At 45.4% G+C, this 21,507-nt stretch overlaps 1 protein-coding gene and 1 pseudogene across 8 annotated transcripts in view; one reads left to right on the top strand and one right to left on the bottom strand.

The window, feature by feature from the left end:
- Positions 1-21,507, bottom strand: part of ZNRF1 (zinc and ring finger 1) — a 122,180-nt gene that overhangs the window by 31,506 nt on the left and 69,167 nt on the right. The gene's annotated exons all lie outside the window — the stretch shown is intronic.
- LOC108589286 (dnaJ homolog subfamily A member 1 pseudogene) lies at positions 12,713-14,137 on the top strand (annotated as a pseudogene).

The raw sequence follows: 21,507 nt of genomic DNA, 5'->3' as shown, positions 1-21,507 counted from the left end.
CATTTCACCTTGAAGACTAATTTTAGATTTATTGTAACATTCTCTCATTTCAAGTCAGCACTTTGACTTCCCAGAATATTGGCATCAGAAACATATGTTGAGGCCAGGCACAGTGGCTCATGCCTATAATCCCAGCACTTTGGGAGGCTGAGGTGGTAGATCACCTAAGGTCAGGAGTTCAAGACCAGCCTAACTGACATGGAGAAACCCTGTCTCTATTGAAAATACAAAATTAGCCAGGTGTGGTGGCACATGCCTGTAATCCCAGCTACTTCAGAGGCTGAGGCAGGAGAATTGCTTGAACCTGGGAAGAGGAGATTGCCATTAGCCAAGACTGTGTCATTGCATTGCAATCCAGCCTGGGCAACAGAGCAAAACTCCATTTCAAAAAACTAATAAATAAATACTGACAAATACCATTTGTTGAAATGTATGACCAGGTGTGGTGGCTCACCCCTGTAATCCCAGCACTTTTGGAGGCCAAGGCGGGTGGATCACCTGAGGTCAGGATTTTTGAGACCAGCCTGGCCAACAAGGTGAAATCCCATCTCTACTAAAATGGAAAAATCAGCCAGGCGTAGTGGTTGGTGCGTGTAATCCCAGTTATTTGGGAGGCTAAGGCAGGCGAATTGCTTGAACCCAGGAAGCGGAGGTTGTAGTGAACAGAGACTGCACCACTGCACTCCAGCCTGGGCAACAGAGCAAGACTGTCTCCAAAAAAAGAAAACAGAAATGTGTGGAAGAGAATTAAAAAAGAAAAAGCCAAGCAGCCAAATATAATGGAAAAACCTGGTGTGGGCTCAGAACTCCAGTATTCAAGTGCTGACTTCTCCATGCATGAGTCATGTACCAAGGGCATGTCCCTGAACCTCCCTGAGCTTCCATTTTCTCATCTGCAAAACAGTAATCATTTTATCACCCTAGCCATTACACGGGAACATGTGTGTAACCGGCTGTACAAAGGTGTGGTAGGCAGAATAATGGCTCCCCAAACACATCCACCTCCGAATCCCCACAACATGTGAATGTTACCTTACGTGGAGAAAAGGACTTCCCAGATGTGATGAATACAGAACCTTAAAATGGGGAGATTATTCAGGTGGTTTGAATGTAATAACACAGTCTTTATTAGGTAAAGAGAGAAGCAGAGAAGAAGATATGACTATGAAAGCAGACACAGAGATCTGAAGATGCTTTGCTGCTAGCTTTTAAGCTGGAGGAAGGGGCCATGAGCCAAGGAAAGCGTGTGGCCTCCAGGAGCTAGAAAAGACAAGGAAACGGATTCTCCCCCAGAGCCTCCAGAAGGAGCATAGTGCTGCAGACACCTTGATTGCAGACCAGCGAGACCACTGCACACTTCTCATCTCCAAAAATGCAAGAAAATATATTTGTGTTGTCATGTGGATATTTGCTACAGTAGCAACAGGAAATTAATGTAAAACCTTCTAAGAGTAATGGCTGTTCTTCCAAAGGATCAATTCTTTTTTTTTTTTTTTTTTTGAGACAGAGTCTCACTCTGTCGCCAGGATGGAGTGCAGTGTGGCACAATCTTGGCTCACTGCAATCTCCGACTCCCTGGTTCAAGCGATCTCCTGCCTCAGCCTCCTGAGTAGCTGGGATTACAGGCATCTGCCTCCATGCCCAGCTGATTTTCTGTATTTTTAGTTGAGACAGAGTTTTACCATGTTGGCCAGGATGGTCTCGATCTCCTGACCTCGTGATCTGCCCGCCTTGGCCTCCCAAAGTGCTGGGATGACAGGCATGAGTCACTGCACCTGGCCTGGATCAACTCTTAAAGGAGACTGAGGTTCAGCAGAGGGGTTCCCTGACTCTGCTGAAAATTATGAAGCAGGATATCTCAGTCAGTTTGGGCTGCTGTAACAAAATATTGCAGACTGGGTGGCTTAAACAATAAACATTTACCTCCCACAGTTCTGGAGACTGATAAGCCCAAGACCAAGGTGCCGCCAGATTTGATGTCTGGTGAAGGCCCTCTTCCTGATTTGCAAATGGCCACCATCTTGCTGTGTCTTACATGCTGGAGACAAAGTGCTGGTGTCTCTTCTTCTTGTGGAGGCACTAATAATTCCATCACAAGGGCGCCATACTCATGACCTCTTCTAAACTCATTTCTCTCCCAAAAGTCCCCCTTCAAATGCCATCACATTGGGGATTAGGCTTCAACACATAAATTGTGGGGGAGTAGGGGGATAAAATACATTCAGTCCATAGCACGTGGCATTCTATCTTGGGGAACCATTGAAAACTGTGCCCCAGAGAGGATGCCATGTGCTATGGACTGAATGTGCCATACTTAAGTAGGATAAGCAACCAAGTCAGTCCATCTGCCTATTCGTTCATATTTATTCTAGTTATTAAGTCAAAAGGAAAATGGCAAAACAAATATAATTTCTACCCTCAGTGAACTGATGACCCATTAGGGAAGAGGAGAAAAGAGGAGGCCACAGAGCTCTCATTTCTTTCACATCCCTAAGTGGCTGTCTAGTAAATGCATCCCACACAGGCTCTTGACCTGAACCCTACTGGATGGACATCAGCAGATCCATCAGCTTCCTGAAATAAGATGCCACATTCTAGGGGAGATTGAGAGTTAGATGTCAAAAGTGTTTGGACAAAGAACCCAAAGGTTCAGAACCATTTGTATAACAAGAGAAAGCTTATAGATAGAAGATTGAAACATATTATAATAGATATTTCAGTAACAATCCAAATATTTGTGATTTACTTTTAGTATGGAGAAGATGGGATTCTCAAGGAGGAAGAAAACTGAATCAGGCCCTCCAGGGCTTTACAATTCATGATCAGGGCATTCAATAAAGCATACAGAAGGGCCATTTAGAACAAGTTCCCTTAAGCATATTTTTCTTCTCTCCTGAGTCTGCATATGCAAGTTATTCCCTACCTCACACTACTCTCTCAATCCCACCTACACCTGCAGTAACTGCCCCAGTTCCAATGAAGCATCTCCAATGGCCATCTTCACTTCCTCTCCCAGTTCCTCTTGAACCTGTTCCAATCTCTAAAACCGTTCTTTCCATGGTGGCCAATGACTTCCGCATGACAGCATCCTAACATCAATTCCTGAGCACTCAGCAGCCAGGTGAGAAAGTGAGCCTCCTCCTCCACCTTTGCTGCACCTGCTGTCTGTGGTTCCCTTACAATATAAGCCCGTTGAAGGCAGAGTCTGCTTCTTTTACTGCTGTAGCCCCACAGCCTGGCATATGATGGGCTCTTGAAAATATCTGTTGGATGAATGAACATCACACTTCATGGAAATGTGTGAAAAAGGCCCAGCTGTACAACCGGAAAGAGGTAACAAATTAAGGGCAGTCAGCCTGCTGTCTGAGTCCATTCCCAGCAGAGACTACCTTCTATCACTCAAGGTTCCAGTAACTGCCATACCACAGTGAGGGTTAAGTAGGACAGTGAAGCATGTGTGAGACACAATGTCGGTTAGGAACCCACTGCGGTCATGCTGCTTCCTGCCCAACCCACAGTTCCGATAAGGGGAGCAGATAACAATCATGTGTGCATGTGCAGAGACTGCAGGTGCCCCTGCAGTGGGCATGAAGGGATCTGCTTCGGCTGCCACCTGGGCAGGTCTTGACAGTACTGGGGGTGGGAGAAAGGTCAGCCTCTGCTCCCAAGTAAAATCAAGTCACAGTCAGCTAGGACAGCCTCCAGGTTCTCATTCCTCCTACCAACAATAAGGAGTGGGTGGAGCCTCTCCATCTACTCCCTCCCACCAACCCCCACCTGGACGTGCCCAGAGACAGGGAATAATAGCCAGCCCGGTGACCTGGGCTTATGACCCCCAGGCAGGAGTTGGCAAAGGACCCAACAGCCATTTCCTGGACAGTGGGAACTTCTGAGTGCTTCTGCACTCTGATAGATACATTTCCTTAATACCATTTTTTCAATATTTTACTATTATTATGTTTTATAGAGACAAAGTCTTGCTATGTTGCCCAGGCTGGCTTCTGACTCCTGGCTTCAAGTGATCCTCCTGCCTAGGCTTCCCAAAGTAGTGGGATTATAGGCATCAGCCTCGGCACTGGGCCTAAAAAAACTTTATTATGGAAATTTTCAGACAAAAAAATAGAATACGGTGAGCTCCCAGGTACTCATCACCCAGCTTCAACAATGACCAAATCAGGGCCAGTCCTGTCTGATTTTCCAGTGAGGTGCCCATGTCTTGGTCTGCTGGAACAACCCCAGTTTAAGCTTGTCATCCTGGTGTAATTAATAGCTCCCTCTTCCAGTTTCAAACACGCTTGTGATTAAATGATAAATTATATGGTCATCTGATCTTTATCCCAACTCACTCTCCCTGCACTAGATTATTTTGAAGAAAATTCCAGACATTAAATAAATCCACCCATAAATATTTCACAATGTGATGATAAAGACTTAAATACAGTTCTATACCCTTTAGACACCAACTTACGGGGCACTGTACCCTCTCCTCTCAAGGGGCTGTTGGAAGGGTCACCCAGTAGGCTCTGTGCTACGTGCTGGCACATGGAGCCTCACCGGGTGGCATGACCCCATCTTAGGGATGGGGCTAACACACATGCAGAGAAGCCAAAGGTGTGCTCACGCTGGCCTGACTCCACTGCATGCCTCCTTCCATAGCACCACACTGCCTCTGCACAGGAGGTCTAGAAAGGGCCTCTGCACAGGAGGTCTAGAAAGGGCCACGGACAGCAACACAGCAGAACAGACTGGCAGTCCGTGGCTCATTTTACACATGCGCCTAGAAGGCACAGCACGAGTTTCAATAATTCAGAGTGAATAAATGCAAACCACAAACCAACCCACAGAGAATAAAATACCAATCTTTCCCTCTGCTCTCTGGATGGTACTGCTGCACGATTCTAGAGCCAGCCTCAAAGTTAGGGTATTTTAAGCAACCTACCTTCCTGACATTTACGAGAAAATAGTGAGAGAAAAGGGACATAATGATGTCTTCTGAGTCCTCAGAAGTGAACCAAAAAGTTCACTGGTCTATGATCCAGCAACCCTATTTCTGAGCGTATTTCCTAGTGAAATCCTCACACAGGTCAACGGGAGACAGCACAAGTGGTGACACGATCATGTCGGGTAGCAGATGATCCCCATGAGAATGGGCAAGGTCCCCGAAGAGCATGTACATGATGAATACTATGCAGCAGCCACAAGCAATGGATGAAACCTAGACACTGGACAGATCCAAAAACAGTGCTAAGAGAAAAGGAAACAAAAGGATCTGTAGCACCAAGCCATCTGTGCCATTTTACTTAAGTTAAAAACATGCATGCAATGAAAACCTTAGATTAACAAAACCATACACACAAAACCTATGTATGCATAGAAAGCAGCAATTGATAATAAACCAATACATCAAATATATTCACATGGTTGTCTATGGTGGGGAGGGGAATAGACAACAGGAATGAAAGGAAGAGATCAATTTATGAAGGAATAAAACAAAGAAAGCTGTCAGGTCTCCATGAAGTCCTGCTTGCCTCTGCTGATGTCTCCCACCCCAGCCCCGTCTGCGTTTGCCATTGTCCCTAATCGCCCGGCTGTGGTTGAGATTCCCCAGACAAGCCCCTCACCCAATCCTGTCATCTTAACTGTTCTATGATAATGTAAATACCTCTCACCCAACTCTGCCATCATACTGAACTTGTGGTCATGTATACTCCCTTGCCCCTACCCCCTACTACTGTGACTGAACTTACTCTGCAACACCCCCAACCCCCAAAAAAACTACCCAAATCTATAAAACCAACTCCTATCCCACTGCCCTTTGCTAATGCCCTTTTTGGCCTTAGCCCATCTGCACCCAGGTCAATAAACAGCCATGTTGCTCACACAAACCCTGTTGGGAAGGTCTCTTCATTCAAAGCATGAGTTTTTTCTTTTTCTTTTTCTTTTAAGATGGGGTTTCACCATGTTAGTCAGGATGGTCTTGAACTCCCAACCTCAGGTGATCTGCCCACCTTGGCCTCCAAAGTGCTTGGATTACAGGCGTGAGCCACCACGCCCGGCCAAGCGCGCGTTTTTTCAACAGCCCTCCTGCCAAGACCAGTGAGACCAGTAACGGTGTGTCAAACACAGAATAGCATTAACTCAACACCATGCACTGGAGGGTGGTCCAAAAAGAAAAAAAAAAAAGGAAAAATAAGAACTATTAATAAAAACTAGCAAGCAATCAACGATTCTGCAAAAAAGTCTTGCCTCAATTTTATATGTACACACATACACGAGGGGGGGTGTCTCATTACTTTACCCAGGCTGTCTCCAACTCTTGGGCTCAAGCAATCCTGCCACCTTGGCCTCCCAAAGTATAGGATTACAGGTGTGAGCTGCCGCACACGCCTGGCCCCTCAGTTTTTTAAATGCTTTCTTTCACCAACAAGATAACCGGTTGAGTGTGATGAACAGTAGCACTGAGGCCCATCACTACATTAACACAGTTCCTGCATCTCAGAGATGAAGCTGGAGGGGCTCAAATGGAGGCCTTCGTTGCAATGCCTCCACTGCAGTGAGGGCCTAGGATTGCTGGTCACAAGGCCACCTACTTCCAACTGGATGAGCCACGTCGCAGCTGTTTACATTTCTTACTTGCAAAAGGAGGGGTTCAATGGGACAATCTACACCTGAAATTGCTTCCTGCTCTAACACTTGATACTTGCACAAGTGTGTGTGTGTCTACTACAACACAGCTAATCCTGTGTTCTAAACTGTGTTAGTGATTAATTTTGTGCATATGTTACTGTCTCTAGCAGGTGGACAATGAGGCTGAATCCACTTTCTCCACTTAACCACAGGTTACTCCGTGTCAGGCACCGAACTGGACACTGAACAGTAAGTACAAGGGGCAGGGAGAGCTCCTTACTGGAGCTTAAACTCTGATGAGAGATCCAGACAAGTAAACAAGCCCCAGGGCACTACCTTGTCATCAGCGTTGTGACAGGGACACGACAAGGTCCCAAATGGAACAGGAGTGAGGCCTGCACTGCCCTTTGGGGCCAGTGGGTTGGGATTACAATGATGTTGGGAAAGCCTTCTTGTAAGAAGGAAAGTTAAGGCTGAGACTAAAAGATAAAGAGGCCAGGCATGGTGGTTCACACCTGTAATCCCGGCACTTTGGGAGGCTGAGGCTGGAGGACTGTTTGAGTCCAGGGTTTGAGACCAGCCAGGGCAACATGGCAAAACCCTATCTCTACAAAAAAGACAAAAAATTTGACTGTATACCATATATCTGGTAATTAAAAAAAAAAAAAAATTAACCGGGCATGGTGGCATGCACTTCATAGTCCCAACTACTCGGCAGGCTGCAGTGGGAGGATCGACTGAGCTTGAGAGGTTGAGGCTAGAGTAAGCCATGATTGTGCCACTGCACTCCAGCCAGGAAGACTGTCTCAAAAATAATAAAAAATAGAGGATAAGCAAAAGTCAGCCAGGCAGATAAGGGGTATCCCAGGTGCAGGAGTCAGGGGTGAGAAAGAAAGAGTTCCAGGTAGAGAGGACATCGTGTGCAAAGGCCCTGGGATGACACAGAGACTGTTCTTTCAAAACCAAGGGAGAACACTGATATGGCTGGATCAGAAGGGTAGACACTTATCAGCAGCTGACGCATGCAGTAGGCTGTATTTTCCCAAAACAGCCTCACGACTATTTCCAGTCCCACACATACTTCTAGAACCTTGATGCTCTTCAACAAACAATGGAGTCTGTTTTATCTCCCCTTGAACCTGGATGGGCTTGGGATTATTCTGACCCAGAGTACAGCCAAAATGTTATGACTTGTAAGGCTAAGACACACAAAAGATGGAGCCATTGCCCAGCTCTCAGGACCCTCACCCTTGGAAGCTTGCCACCATGCTGTAAGGAAGCCCAGGCCACATGGAGAGGCCACCGTCAGCATTTGGATCGACAGCTCTTGCTGAGGTCTCTGTGGAGAACCAGACATGTGAGGGAATGAGCCATCCAAAGACACCTGTGGCGGGGCGCAGTGGCATACCTATAATCCCAGCACTTTGGGAGGCCAAGGCAGGTGGATCACTTGAGGTCAGGAGTTCGAGACCATCCTGGCCAACATGGTGAAACCCTGTCTCTACTAAAAGTATAAAAATTAGCCAGGTGTGCTGGTGGGTGCCTGTAATCCCAGCCAGTTGGGAGGCTGAGGCAGGAGAGTCTCTTGAACCAGGGAAGCAGAGGTTGCAGTGAGCTGAGATCGCAACACTGCACTCCAACCTGGGCAACACAGCGAGACTCTGTCTCAAAAAGAAAGCACCCGTTCCTGGCCTTCTAGTTTTCAGCTGAGGGCCCAGACATCATAGACCAGCAGAAACTAGCTGCTTCTGCTGTGTCTTACACAAATACAGTACCTGACCCATGGAGTCCGTGAGCATAATAAGTAGTTGTCGTAGGCGACTGAGTTTGGGGTATTTTGTTATGAAGCAACAGTATGAGAATAAATGGATAAAGCATAGTTTATTCATACAATGGAAAACTATTACAGCAAGATGATGAAAAGTGTACAATCCTATAGAACAAGATGGGCGGCTCTCAGACACGATCTGAGTGAAGGAAGCAGACACATGAGTGGCTGGGATCACTGTCTGATCCTATCTACTCAAGGTACAAAACAGGCAAGGCAAGTTCACGCTGTTCCAGGTATGGAAAACAGTACCCGCTATGGGAGCTGCATCTGGGAAGGGATATGGTGGGCGGGGCGGGGGGATTCCTAAGATGCCGGTTACACAGAAGTGTTTAGTTTGTGAAAATGCATCAGGATGTATACTTACGATGTAATATAAGCAGTTCTTTGTATGGAGATTAAGCTGCAATAAATAAGTTTCCTTTTGAAAAATGCTGACAGAGTGGCAAAAAAATGTAGACATGAACGCTAAAGAGGAAAACAGGATCAGTAGGCAAGGCCCACTGAGGGTTTAGGTGCATCATTCCAGAAACTGCAGGTATCCAACAGTTCAGAGGTGGCTTATATTTCAAAAACACTACTTTTGCCATGGTGCAGTAAATGGATTGGCAGGGGTCTAAAAGCTTGCAGAGCAGTTGGGAGTCACTGCAGTCATTCTGGCTATTGGTAGTATGAATGGAGAGGCCAGCCTGGGCTAGGCTGTCCTGCTGTCCTGCCAAACATTAAGGTCCCTACGCTCCTGGGGCCCCTGGGCCGGCTGCCCAGTGGGCCATCTGTTGGACTCAGAATCCAGAAGGGACATCTGGTCAACCCAACTCTGAACAATTATTTGTCTTGATTACTGAGTTTTTTTGGCATCCCCTTATATTTTCTCCCTGGCTCTGGCAGAAAGTGCATGGATTAAAAGGATTTTTAAAGGGTTTGCTCTCTTGGACATGTTATTAGCTTAGAAGTCAGAGAATTAGGGGTGTAGAAGTTAATGATATTCAAGTGGCTTGCTTGGGCAACTGGGTAAATGGTGGTTTTCGCAGAGACATAAACTCTCTAAGGGGAACAGGCTGCTAGAAAGGGGGCAGGGGTAAAGATGACAGTAGAGTTTTGGGCATACCAAGCTACAGGAAAGTGAGAAACATATAAGCGGAAATAGCTGGTTTATCTGGTGTGAGGGGCTGAGGCCCAGGGGGAAGATCTGGACTGGAGATGTGGATTAGGTTACAAACAGTTTTTAAAAGCCCAGATGAGCCCACTCCAGGAGAATGTACAAAGATCCAAGACTGAGCCCTGAGGGGAAACCATTTAAGAGAACAGACTTAAACACCTGGGCAAAGACGGTGGACACAGGAAACAGAGGAGAGCAGTGAAGAATAACATTTACAGCAAGATCAGAGGCAAAAAATAACCTTCTGCCCCAAACAAATGATGCTCCAAAACTGGAGATGTCTATGTGCAAAGCAACTCTTCTTGCCTTCTTCCCCACCTTTTCTTAAAAGGCAATAGTGCTACTAAAAAACTGCATCCTAACTTTGGTTAAACAACTCAGATCTTTAAAATGATGAGCCAATTAACCCTATTCACCCCTTTAGCAAAAGAGCAACACAAAGTACCATTTTTCTGACTTTCTTGGGTCCCTTTGGTGTTCCTCTGGCATCAGCTTAATTCTATCCATTTTCTGAATGAAGCAAAGGAGGAGGGGGATAGGACCCTCACATTTTTTTTTTTTTTCCTTGAGACAGAGTTACCCAGGCTGGAGTGCAATGGCGTGACCTCGGCTCACCACAACCTCCGCTCACTGCAACCTCCGCCTCCTGGGTTCAGGCAATTCTCCTGTCTCAGCCTCCTAAGTAGCTGGGATTACAGGTACGCGCCACCATGCTCAGCTCATTTTTTGTATTTTTAGTAGAGACAGCGTTTCACCATGTTGACCAGGATGGTCTCGATCTCTTGACCTCATGATCCACCTGCCTCGGCCTCCCAAAGTGCTGGGATTACAGACTTGAGCCACCGCGCCTGGCCGACCCTCACATTTTTTAATGTACCCAAAATAACTGAGTAAGGAACTTCTGGCCCATTTCACAGAAAAAAAAAGACTCAGACAAGTAAAGGAATAGATGTTAGGTGAAAAGGGAAATGTGTTCCCTGGCCTTGGCTACCAAGGCCAAATTTAAAGCAATGATTAGGGCGATTTCATTTTGTGCCTTGGAGGGAGTGGGTTGTGTGGCTGCAGAAGTGGTGAGGAGCTTTTTGCACAGATGCTGGACCCCATCACCAGCCCCGGCCCTGCTTATCCACTGCAGCAGCTGGTCTCAGAGGCCCTCACACACACCTGGGGTAGTCTTCCTCCAAAGGTCCTGCTATTATAGCGGGATCACTGTGTCTGTAGCTTTTTGGACAAATATTTGAGTTTGGCTTTAAAAAGGCAAAACCAATCAACTAGACAATAAGTGAAAAAGGAACGGTAGGTATGGATCAGAGCCCCACTCTGCCACTGGAGAAAGGGACTGGCCACAGTAGCACAGCTGCCCCACTGCTGGTGCCCCCTGCAAACTGAAACTGACCTTGGCCTGGCTAGTATTAATTGGTTCATGACTTTTCGAGACACAGTCTTGCTCTGTCACCCAGGCTGGAGTACACTGGCATGATCACAGCTCACTGCAGCTTCGACCTCCAGGGCTTAAGCCATTCTCCCACCTCAGTCTCCTGAGTAGCTGAGACTACAGGTATATGCAACGATGCTCAGCCTTTTTTTTTTTTTTTTTTTTTGTAGAGACAAGGTCTAGCTATTGTTGGCTAGGCTGGTCTTGAATTCCTGGTCCCTAATGATACTCCTGCCTCTGCCTCCCCAAACACTTTGATTAAAGCCATGAGCCACTATGCCTGGCCCTTTTGTACTATTTTTTTAATTTTTCTGAATGTTTGAAAGTTTTTATAATAATAATTTTTTAAAGCTGCAGTGAATTGTGTGATAGTCACATTAAGCAGGATAAATAAATGATTATAAATAGCTTCACCTCAGCTCAAATTTTGCTGCCATGTGGGTTAAGAAAAAGCGTTTAGTTTTCAGAGTGTTCTGGATTTCAGATTTGTAGATAACAGATGTATTAATTTTGTGGTGTTACCATTCTCATGTACGTCTTTAACCCTTCTAGAGTCAACCATTGTGTGTGATATTCTGTGCAGATCCAGTTAATGTTTCTTCGTGTTAGTCAATTCCCCAACATTATCTATTAAGCAATCTATCCTTTAGTGCCCTCTTAGTGTATATTAAATTCCCTTATGTGCATGGGTCTTCCTGAGATCATTATTCTATTTCATTTGTCTATTACCTGTTTTTGCGCAGACATCGTTTGTTTTTAATACTATTGTTTGGAAGCTTAAAGTTCCCTTTTCTCTTCTTTCTAAAGTTTAACTTAGGTAATTCAAATGCATTTAAAAATAAAATTTCTTCAAAAAAATCCAATTAGAATTCTGAATGAGTTTACTTGTAGCAGACTGTATGTTCCAAAGATAGTTGCACCGATATAAATCTCATCCCACATGACCTTCTTACAATGTGATATTAGCACTCCTTTATCGAGACATGGGGTCTATGTTCCCTTGTACCTGGAGTGACCTCCCCACCTGCCTCAACCAACAGAATGTGCTGTGTGACTTCCAAGGGGCAGTCAGAAAGATAAAATGGCTTCGACTTGGTTCTCTTTTGGGACAAGGGCTGTGGGAGCCCTGAGTCAACAAGTAGTTAGTGCAGTGACCCAGAAGGCACCGCAATGGAGAGATCACATGGAAAACATAGACAGGAACAGAGATGCTAGAGAACTGCAGCTGTCCCAGACCCCGACTGCTTGAGTCTTCCCAGACCAGACATCAGGCATGTAAGTGAAAAGCCTTTGAGATGGTCACAGCCACAGCCACCATATGACTGCAACCTCGAGAGAGCCTTCAAAAGCCAAAAATGCCTGGCAGAGCTGCTCCCAAATGCTTGGTTCACAAAAACTGTGAGATATAATGATTATTACTGTTTTAAGCTATTATGTTTTGGAGTACTTTGTTACCCCACAGTTACTGAAATAGCACTGTATTTCTAAGTCAAGGAGAAAAGAAGATTATCATTTTATAATACTAGATCTCATGCAAGGACATAGAATGTCTTTCCATGTATTTGGATGTTCCAGAGAGGTTCTCATATCATTTAAGTTATTGAGAAAAACTTTATAGTTTCTTCTGCTATTGTTTTGTTTCTTACAATATTTCTAGGAGGAACTTTCCAGAACACTCAGTGAGAGGCGGAGGAGCGGTAGCTACCCGAGCTGCGCACTGCGCTCCTTCCCACCCCCTCACACACCGACCTCAACCCGCTCACCGGCAGTAGAAGATGGTGAAAGAAACCACTTACTATGATGTTTTGGGAGTCAAACCCAATGCTACTCAGGAAGAATTGAAAAAGGCTTATGGGAAACTGGCCTTGAAGTACCATCCTGATAAGAATCCAAATGAAGGAGAGAAGTTTAAACATCAAGCTTACGAAGTTCTCGCTGATGCAAAGAAAAGGGAATTATATGACAAAGGAGGAGAACAGGCAATTAAAGAGGGTAGAGCAGGTGGCGGTTTTGGCTCCCGCATGGACATCTTTGGTATGTTTTCTGGAGGAGCAGGAAGGATGCAGAGAGACAGGAGAGGTAAGAATGTAGTACATCAGCTCTCAGTAACCCTAGAAGACTTACATAATGGTGCAATAAGAAAACTGGCTCTGCAAAAGAATGTGATTTGTGACAAATGTGAAGGTAGAGGAAGTAAGAAAGGAGCAGTAGAGTGCTGTCCCAATTGCTGAGGTACTGGAATGCAAATAAGAATTCATCAGATAGGACCTGGAATGGTTCAGCAAAGTCAGTCTGCGTGCATGGAGTACCAGGGCCATGGGGAGCGGATCAGTCCTAAAGATAGATGTAAAAGCTGCAATGGAAGGAAGATAGTTTGAGAGAAGAAGATTCTAGAAGTTCATATTGACAAAGGCATGAAAGATGGCCAGAAGGTAACATTCATGGTGAAGACGACCATGAATCAGGGCTGGAGCCTGGAGATATAATCATTGTGTTAGATCAGAACCATGCTAATTTTACTTGACAAGGAGAAGACCTTTTCATGTGTATGCTTCCAAAAGCCGGTATCTACTCTTGACAACTGAACCATAGTCATCACCTCTCATCCAGGTCAGAATGTCAAGCACAGAGATATCAAGTGTGTACTAAATTAAAGTATGCCAATTTATTGAAGACCATATGAAAAGGGTCGCCTAATCATCAAATTCAAGGTAAACTTTCCCGGTAATGGCTTCCTCTCTCCTGATAAACTGTCTTTGCTGGAAAAACTCCTACCGGAGAGGAAGGAAGTGGAAGAGACTGATGAGATGGATCAAGTAGAACTGGTGGACTTTGATCAAAATCAGGAAAGACGGCGCTATTACAATGGAGAAGTGTATGAGGATGAACATCATCCCAGAGGTGGTGTTCAGTGTCAGACCTCTTAATGGCCCAGTGAATAACACTCACTGCTGGCATTTTAAGTGCAGTAGTGAATGAGTAAGGACTGTAATCATAATATGCTCCCTACTTGCTCTTGTTTTTGTTTTAATCAACTATAGTAGTGTTTTAAAAAAGAATAAAGGCAAATATAAAAGCTCAAAAAAAATATTTCTAGTTCATTATGATGATGGCCCTAGAGAAAGTCAATTTAATTTGACAGATTTTTTTCACATCTGTTCATATCAAGTAAAAATAAAGTGTTATCTCGTTCCTTAATTTTCCTTTCCTTAACCTGTTGGTCAGTACCTCCACTATTATGTTTAACAAAATTTCTTCCTGGCGGGGCGTGGTGGCTCATGCCTGTTATTGTAGCATTTGGGGAGGCCAAGGCAGGTAGATCACTTGAGGTTGGGAGTTCAAGATCAGCCTGGCCAACATGTTGAAACCCCAGCTACTCTAAAAACACAAAAATTAGCTGGGTGTGGTGACACATGCCTGTAATCCCAGCTACTCAGGAGGCTGAGACAGGAGAATGGCTTGAACACGGAAGGCAGAGGCTGCAGTGAGCCGAGATTGCACCACTGTACTCCAGCCTGGGCGACAGAGCAAAACTCTGTCTCAAAAAAATAAAAAATCTTCCATTGAATAAACGTTTGCTGTAGATTTTTGGCACAACATTTTAAAATCAAATTGTTTCTTTGTCATTATTTTGTTGAGAATGTTAAACATAAAATGGCATTGAACTCATCAAATTTGTTTTCTGTATCAAGTGACATAATCATGTCTTCCCCTTCTTTGGTCTATTGATGTAACAGGGTCTCTGATGTTGAACCAGTCTTATCTTTTGGGGGAAAACAGTACTTGTGATATATGTCCTCAATATATTATTAGATCAATTAGCTGATACTTTATTTGGGGTTTTTGTAATAGAGGTGCCAGGGAGCTTTTTCATTTGTGATCAAACATTAGTATCTATTTAGTCTTTTTTCTGTAGTGGTCAGTTTCTTCAAAGAAAGAGTCTCCACACTCTTGTCTCTATCACTGAACTTCTGGAACTGAATGGGAAACAAGTTTGGAGCCTGGCTGCAGAGATGCCTTCTGACCCTGTGGTCTAGCATCTCACTCCTACTTCCCTTCCTAGGTGCTTGGCCAAGTCCATGCACTCCTGCTCTCCAGAGGAGCCCTCCCAACAGGTACAGGGCTCAGAAGGAGTCACCTGACAGAGGGGCAGCAGCGGCGGCTTCCACATACAGGACTTTCCAACAGTCCTCTTGTCTCTAAAGTTAATTGTGATCTGGCCAATAATTGGTGGAATGTCCATAGGAAGGGTTTTCAGTAGCCTCCAAAAGGGTAAAACTTCCATATACTGACTTGCCAATGAACTGAATTAAAGGGAAAATAAAAAAGCAAGTTACAGACATGTAGAATGTGACACCCTTAGCAAATAAAGAAAACTCATTCATGCTTGCACACACATAAGGAAGGATATACTTCTGAGTGTACACACCCATGTATCACAAGGGCCACCTGGTCACCCAGGAGCAGGGAGATCAGGGCAGAAGAAGGGATAAGACCCTCAACTTTAAGCTTCCTATATTGTTTGATTCTGTGATGATGAACTCAAATTACTTTCATAATTTAAAAAAATTAAGTCCCCCCACACCCTAATGCCTACACTTACTATCCCTGATCTCAGCTAGAAGTCACAACAGTTGGCACTGCTACTACAAAGGTGTAAGTGACAAACAGCTAGAGTGTGTCTCTGGCCAGAACAAACAACAAAACCCTGGAGGAGTTGAGGAGTTGCTGTTGATGGCAGTAGTCAGTCTTAAAGCATCCTCAACTCAGGGAGGTACTAACACGTCCAGCCCTACAACACGCAGGGGTGACCTGCCAACCCCAGTGAGGAGCTTCAGCCGCAGGTGCCTCTGGGTTGGCAGACTGTACTAGAGTGAGAAGTGAACAGCCTCCCCCAGGCTTTCTTATCATTTTTGCTTTCTCTCATCTTCAGCTCCAGCTGCCTGCTATCACTTGGAATACTATAATTACCAAGGCAATGGGATTGGTATAATTTCTCCTACCATGAAAGCACATTCTCTTTTCTCCTTATTTGAAAGCACAAGAGTTACTTACCAAGGGTCAGAGGGACACGGCCTATCTCTCACGTTAATTAGGGTGAGACACACCCACTCTGCATTCCTGCAGGCCCAGGTCTGCACCCCGTGCACCTGTCGATTTGCTGGGCCCTGTGAGGGGCAAAGGACAGCACATGCACTGCTGAGGGAGCAACAGGGTGAGCTGGGGCAGAGCCAGCAGTCGGTTCGTCCAAAAAGCCCTCTCTGGCTCTCCCTGAAACAAGACACATGGGGTGCCAGGTATTACGAGAAGGGCCAAGAGGAGCCTGAAAAGGTCTCCGTTCTCTCTCCACAGCAGCTCTGAGTCCATTGCTCATTTAGCTCTTCCATGGAGTGGGGAGGACAAGTAGGAAGAAGAAAAAAATGAGAGCAGCAGCCCACATTTCTAGAGCCATTCCTATGTGCTAGGAGATTTATTTACATTGTTGCATTAGGCCCATGAATCACTGCTTTAAGCACCATTATTTATTTTATTTTATTGATTGACTGATTGATTGATTGAGACACAGTCTGGCTCGGTCACCCAGGCTGGAGTGCAGTAGCACAACCGTGGCTCGCTGTAACCTCCGCCTCCCAGGCTCAAGCAATTCTCCTGCCTCAGCTTCCCGAGTAGCTGGGATTACAGGCATCTGCCACCCAGCCCTGCTAATTTTTGTATTTTTAGTACAGACAGGGTTTCACCATGTTGGCAGGCTGGTCTTGAACTCCTGACCTCAGCTAATCCACCTGCATAAGCCTTCCAAAGTGCTGGGATTACAGGTGTGAGCCAGCACTATTACTACTCCTACTTTACAGATGAGGAAATGGAGGCCCAGGAAGGCAGCTATGAGTGACCAGAGCTAAGATCCCAACCCAGGCAGCCTGACCTGGGGGCAAGAGAGAAAGAAACACCCCAGGCAAGGTCGGGGTGGAGAGGAATAAAACAAACCAACACTCAAGACTTGTTCCTCTTTTTCCCTCAAGGACAAATCAGGTCCTTATCTCAAATATTAGTTAATGGGAGACTCAAGGTAGGGAAAAAGTTTCCAAGAATAATATTCCCATATTCCTTGGGGTGATCTAGAAATATATACAACAAACTGTAAGAAACACAGGGAGGCTGGGTGCAGTGGGTCACATCTGTAACCCCAGCACTTTGGGAGGCTGAAGCGAGGGAGGATCGTTTGAGGCTAGGAATTCAAGACCAGCATGGGCACATGGTGAGAACTCATCTCTACAAAAAATTAAAAAAATAGCCAGGCAGGGTGGTGCATGCCTACAGTCCTAGCTACCTGGGAGGCTGAGGAAGGATCAACACTTGAGCCTAGAAGGTAGAGGCCTGCAGTGAGCCATGATCATGCCACTGTACTCTAGCCTGAGTAACAGAATAAGACCTCGTCTCATTCATTTTTTTTTTTTTGAGATGGAGTCTCCCTCTGTCACCCAGGTTGGAATACAGTGGCACAATCTCTCCTCACCACAACCTCCACCTCCCAGGCTCGAGGGATCCTCCCAACTCAGCCTCTGGAGTAGCTGGGACTACAAGCACACACCACCACCTCTGGCTATGTTTTGTATTTTTGGTAGAGATGGGGTTTCACCATGTTGCCCAAGCTAGTCTCGAACTCCTAAGCTCAGGTGATCCCCTTGCCTCAGCCTCCCCAAAGTGCTGGGATTTACAGGCGTGAGCCACTGCACCTGGCCAAGACCCTGTGTCTTTAAAAAGAAAAGAAATACCAGTAATGGAGCTTTGTATTTTCACAAAAATCCTAAGCCAGGAGACTATCTCCAATACTTCTCTAGTGCCACCTAGCCTGAGGGGGGCAAATACACACAGGGAGGTCACAGCCAACCCAGAAGGCCACTCTTCCCCTCCTCATTGCTGAACAAAGGCAGTGACTGCACTGTGTCTGGAGGTTCCCTCCTCTCATTCCTTCTCTGAGTCTTCCACTCACAGAGCTTAGAGGAAGGTCTGCAAGGTGCTCGAAATCATTCACCTCTCTTGATAGCCCCTGAATTTCAGAGTTCATGAAGTAACTTCACAAGCTTCATCATTCACTCTAGAAATGACCAGCATTGTCTTCCTTGATTTATTAATTCAAATACTTTTAAGAGTAGATCAAGGTCTTTGGGCTGAAATTAAAAATACACCAACGAAATACCACAATGTATTTTTTCCAAAACTAAATGCCATGTACACCTATCCACAGCAAACACTGAATGCAGCACCCTGGATGCCAAGCAGTGTGGAGGTGGCAGACATCAGAGATGAAGGGAGAGAAAGTACAACAGTTGGGGCCTGGCTGGAGATGCCCACCCCAAATCTAGGCTGGAGTTAAACCCTCACCTCCAGGAATGTGGACACCCTACAGGCAGGCTAGAGTGCCTCCTTGAAGGCATTCCCTGCAGATCAGGGCGGGAGAAATGACCTAGGGCTTTCCAGAGTCTGGCTGTGGGTGCCCAGGTTGCTGCTGGCCTGGTGCACGGGAAGAGGGGCTACACAGGAAGCTGACAGCAGGTACGTTCTCATCCAGGCCTGTCCCTAGCCACTCACGTGACTGCACAAATCTTAGCTTTGTCTCCTGTTTTTCACTTGTACAGTGAGCCTTATGCCTCTAAGTTCCCTTCCCATTATAAAGCCTCTGGAAAGTTGGAGATTATTGTCATATTTCTTTCCTACCACAGGTCCCCTCAAGGGGAAGTTCCGGGATAACCTTGGGTTCTTCCATCCTGAAGAAAGGGAGCACTATCGCCAGGTAAACAAAAGGAGCTGAGAAGCCCCAGGCCTCCCACATGGTAAATGTTCTATAATATTGCCAGAACTGACACCCCAGTTAAAAAAAGTCTGTATTAGAAAAGGCAAGGGGATATCTGTTATTCACACACAGCCTGTAACTTCGAAGATGCCTCCTCGTTCCTCCCACATGTGGCATATGGCCAGGCCCGCCTCTCCTAGCACCACAGTACAGCCCCCCACCCCATAGGAGCCTCCATTACCCACAATGGCTAGATGTACGTACAGAGGCTCTCACAATGACACGAAACACTGAGGACCGTAGGAACATTCATCTTGCCACAGGCGGCCAAGAGGAGCCTGATATGGGGTCATCCCCGCTCCTCCTGGGTGATCCTGCTACACACCCAGATGAGAAAGTGAGCTCAGGGGCATGTGGCCAAAGCTGCTGTGGAAAGGTAAAGACACCCCCCACATTTGCACTCTCCTTACTTAGCTCTTTTAATTGACTCTTTCTGATAAAGAATTCATTTCACTTCAGCAACTGCCAACTTTAGCAAAAGGTCAGAGTACTGGCCATGAGCTACTGTCAATGGAAACTTCTCAGCTGCCTTCAGAGATGCCTTGAGAGGCTGGTGCTCCATGGGCATGGGCCCCTGCTGCCTTCATCTCCAAGGGCTGTGCTCCAGGCTGCCTCCCAAGGAGACAACGACCAGACATTACCTTCTTCTGCCACGCTCTTGAACACAGAAGGTTCTAAGCCTGTTAATACAAAGGTGCCAGAACAGCCCTGTCAAAGCAAGTTCTGTAAGCTGTCTCCATTCTTCTGAAGCGACTGAACAGCCATTTGCTTAGATTTCTCATTTCACTTAGATCTCGCAGCGTAACAACGAGAACATGAATATTTTTTTCATTGACACTTTGTCAAGTCAAAAGTGTGACCTAATTTTAAGCCTCTTTTACAGATTACCTTAAGGGAAATACAATATAAACCACTGTCTTCCACTGTCTCGGCAGCAGGCTCTTGGGAAAGGGAACCTCTCCCAGTTCTGCTACACTTGGGCCAGTTGTCAGTAAAAGGTGTCAGCCAGGTCAGAAGCTGACGCAAAGGATCTGGTTCCTCAGCTTTAAACCAAGCTGGTGGCAAGACAACTCGTTCTGTTAAGAAACCTGGTAGAGTGAAAGTCATACTGGGGGGTAGGGCTCAACTGAGAACTCCCATACTTTAATGTCTTCTTCCCTAGGTAACTTCACCATCACAAACACATGCAAAATCAAATCACAAAACTGCTGGCAAAAACATCAGAGCTGTCCATCAACAGATGAATAGATAAAGAAAACATGGTATATATACACTATGAAGTACGATTCACCAGTAAAAAAGAGTAAGAGCCAGTCATCTGCAACAACGTGAGTGGAACTGGAGATCATTATGTTAAGTGAAATATGCCAGGAACAGAAGACAAACATCATATGTTCTTACTTATTGGTGGGATCTGAAAACCAAAACAACTGAAGTCATGGACACAGAGGGTAGGTAGAAGGATGGTTACCAGAGGCTGGGAAGGGTAGTGGGGGGAGGTGGGGATGCTTAACGGGTACAAAAAAAAAAAAAAACAGAATGAATAAGACTTACTATTTGATAGCACAAAAGGGTGATTATAGCCAGTTAATAACTTAATTGCATATTTTTAAATAAAGAGTGTAATTGTTTTGGGTATAACTCACAGGATAAATGCTTGAGGGGATGGATACCCCATTCTCCATGATGTGATTATTTCACATTGCATGCCTGCATCAAAACATTTCATGTACCCCATAAAAACGTACACCTACTATGTACCACAAAACATTTAAAAAATAATTTTATCCATGACCAGAGCTGTTTGTAAAAAAACAAAAAATATAATAATTTTAAAAATTTATTAAAAATCAGAGCTTCATAGCAGGATCTGAATTCATTAGTGTCCCCACCACTGCACAGCCTTATTGAGAATTTCCTTCCCCATTTTCTTAGTCTTCTCCTCATGCAGTTATGAAACTCTAGTACCCTCATAGTACAGGGGAGAAATAGAGACAGCCTCAGAAGTCACCATCAAAATCAAGAGTGCAGCCAAGATTAAAATCCAAGTTTTCCGGCCGGGCATGGTGGCTCACACCTGTAATCCCAACACTTTGGGAGGCTGAGGCAAGCGGATCACTTGAGGTCAAGGAGTTCAAGACCAGCCTGGCCAACAGGGCAAAATCCCATCTCTACTAAAAATATAAAAATCAGCCAGGCGTGGTGGTTTTTGTCTGTAATACCAGCTACTTGGGAGGCTGAGGCAGGAGAATCAATTGAATCCGGGAAGTGGAGGTTGCAGTGAGCTGAGATCATGCCACTATACTTCAGCCTAAGCGATAGTGAAACTGTCTCAAAAAACAAATAAACAAAAAACACGGATTTCCTGAGGCTGGTATGCTCGGGTGGATTTCATGGTCATGGTGCTCAAATGTAGAGATAGGAAATATTTCCCTGCTCCTGCCATAGGCAAAGTGGGACTACCCTAACTTAGAAAACTGTTGGCAGGCACTTTGGGAGGCCGAGGCAGGCTGATCACAAAGTCAGGAGTTTGAGACCAGCCTGGCCAACACAGTAAAATCCTGTCTCTACTAAAAATACAAAAATTAGCCAGGCATAGTGGTGTG

This window comes from Callithrix jacchus, chromosome 20, assembly GCF_049354715.1.
Source record: "Callithrix jacchus isolate 240 chromosome 20, calJac240_pri, whole genome shotgun sequence".
Classification (NCBI taxonomy): Eukaryota; Metazoa; Chordata; class Mammalia; order Primates; family Cebidae; genus Callithrix; species Callithrix jacchus.
The sequence above is the reverse complement of the archived record's forward strand: the minus strand, read 5'-3'. Positions and strand labels throughout refer to the sequence as shown.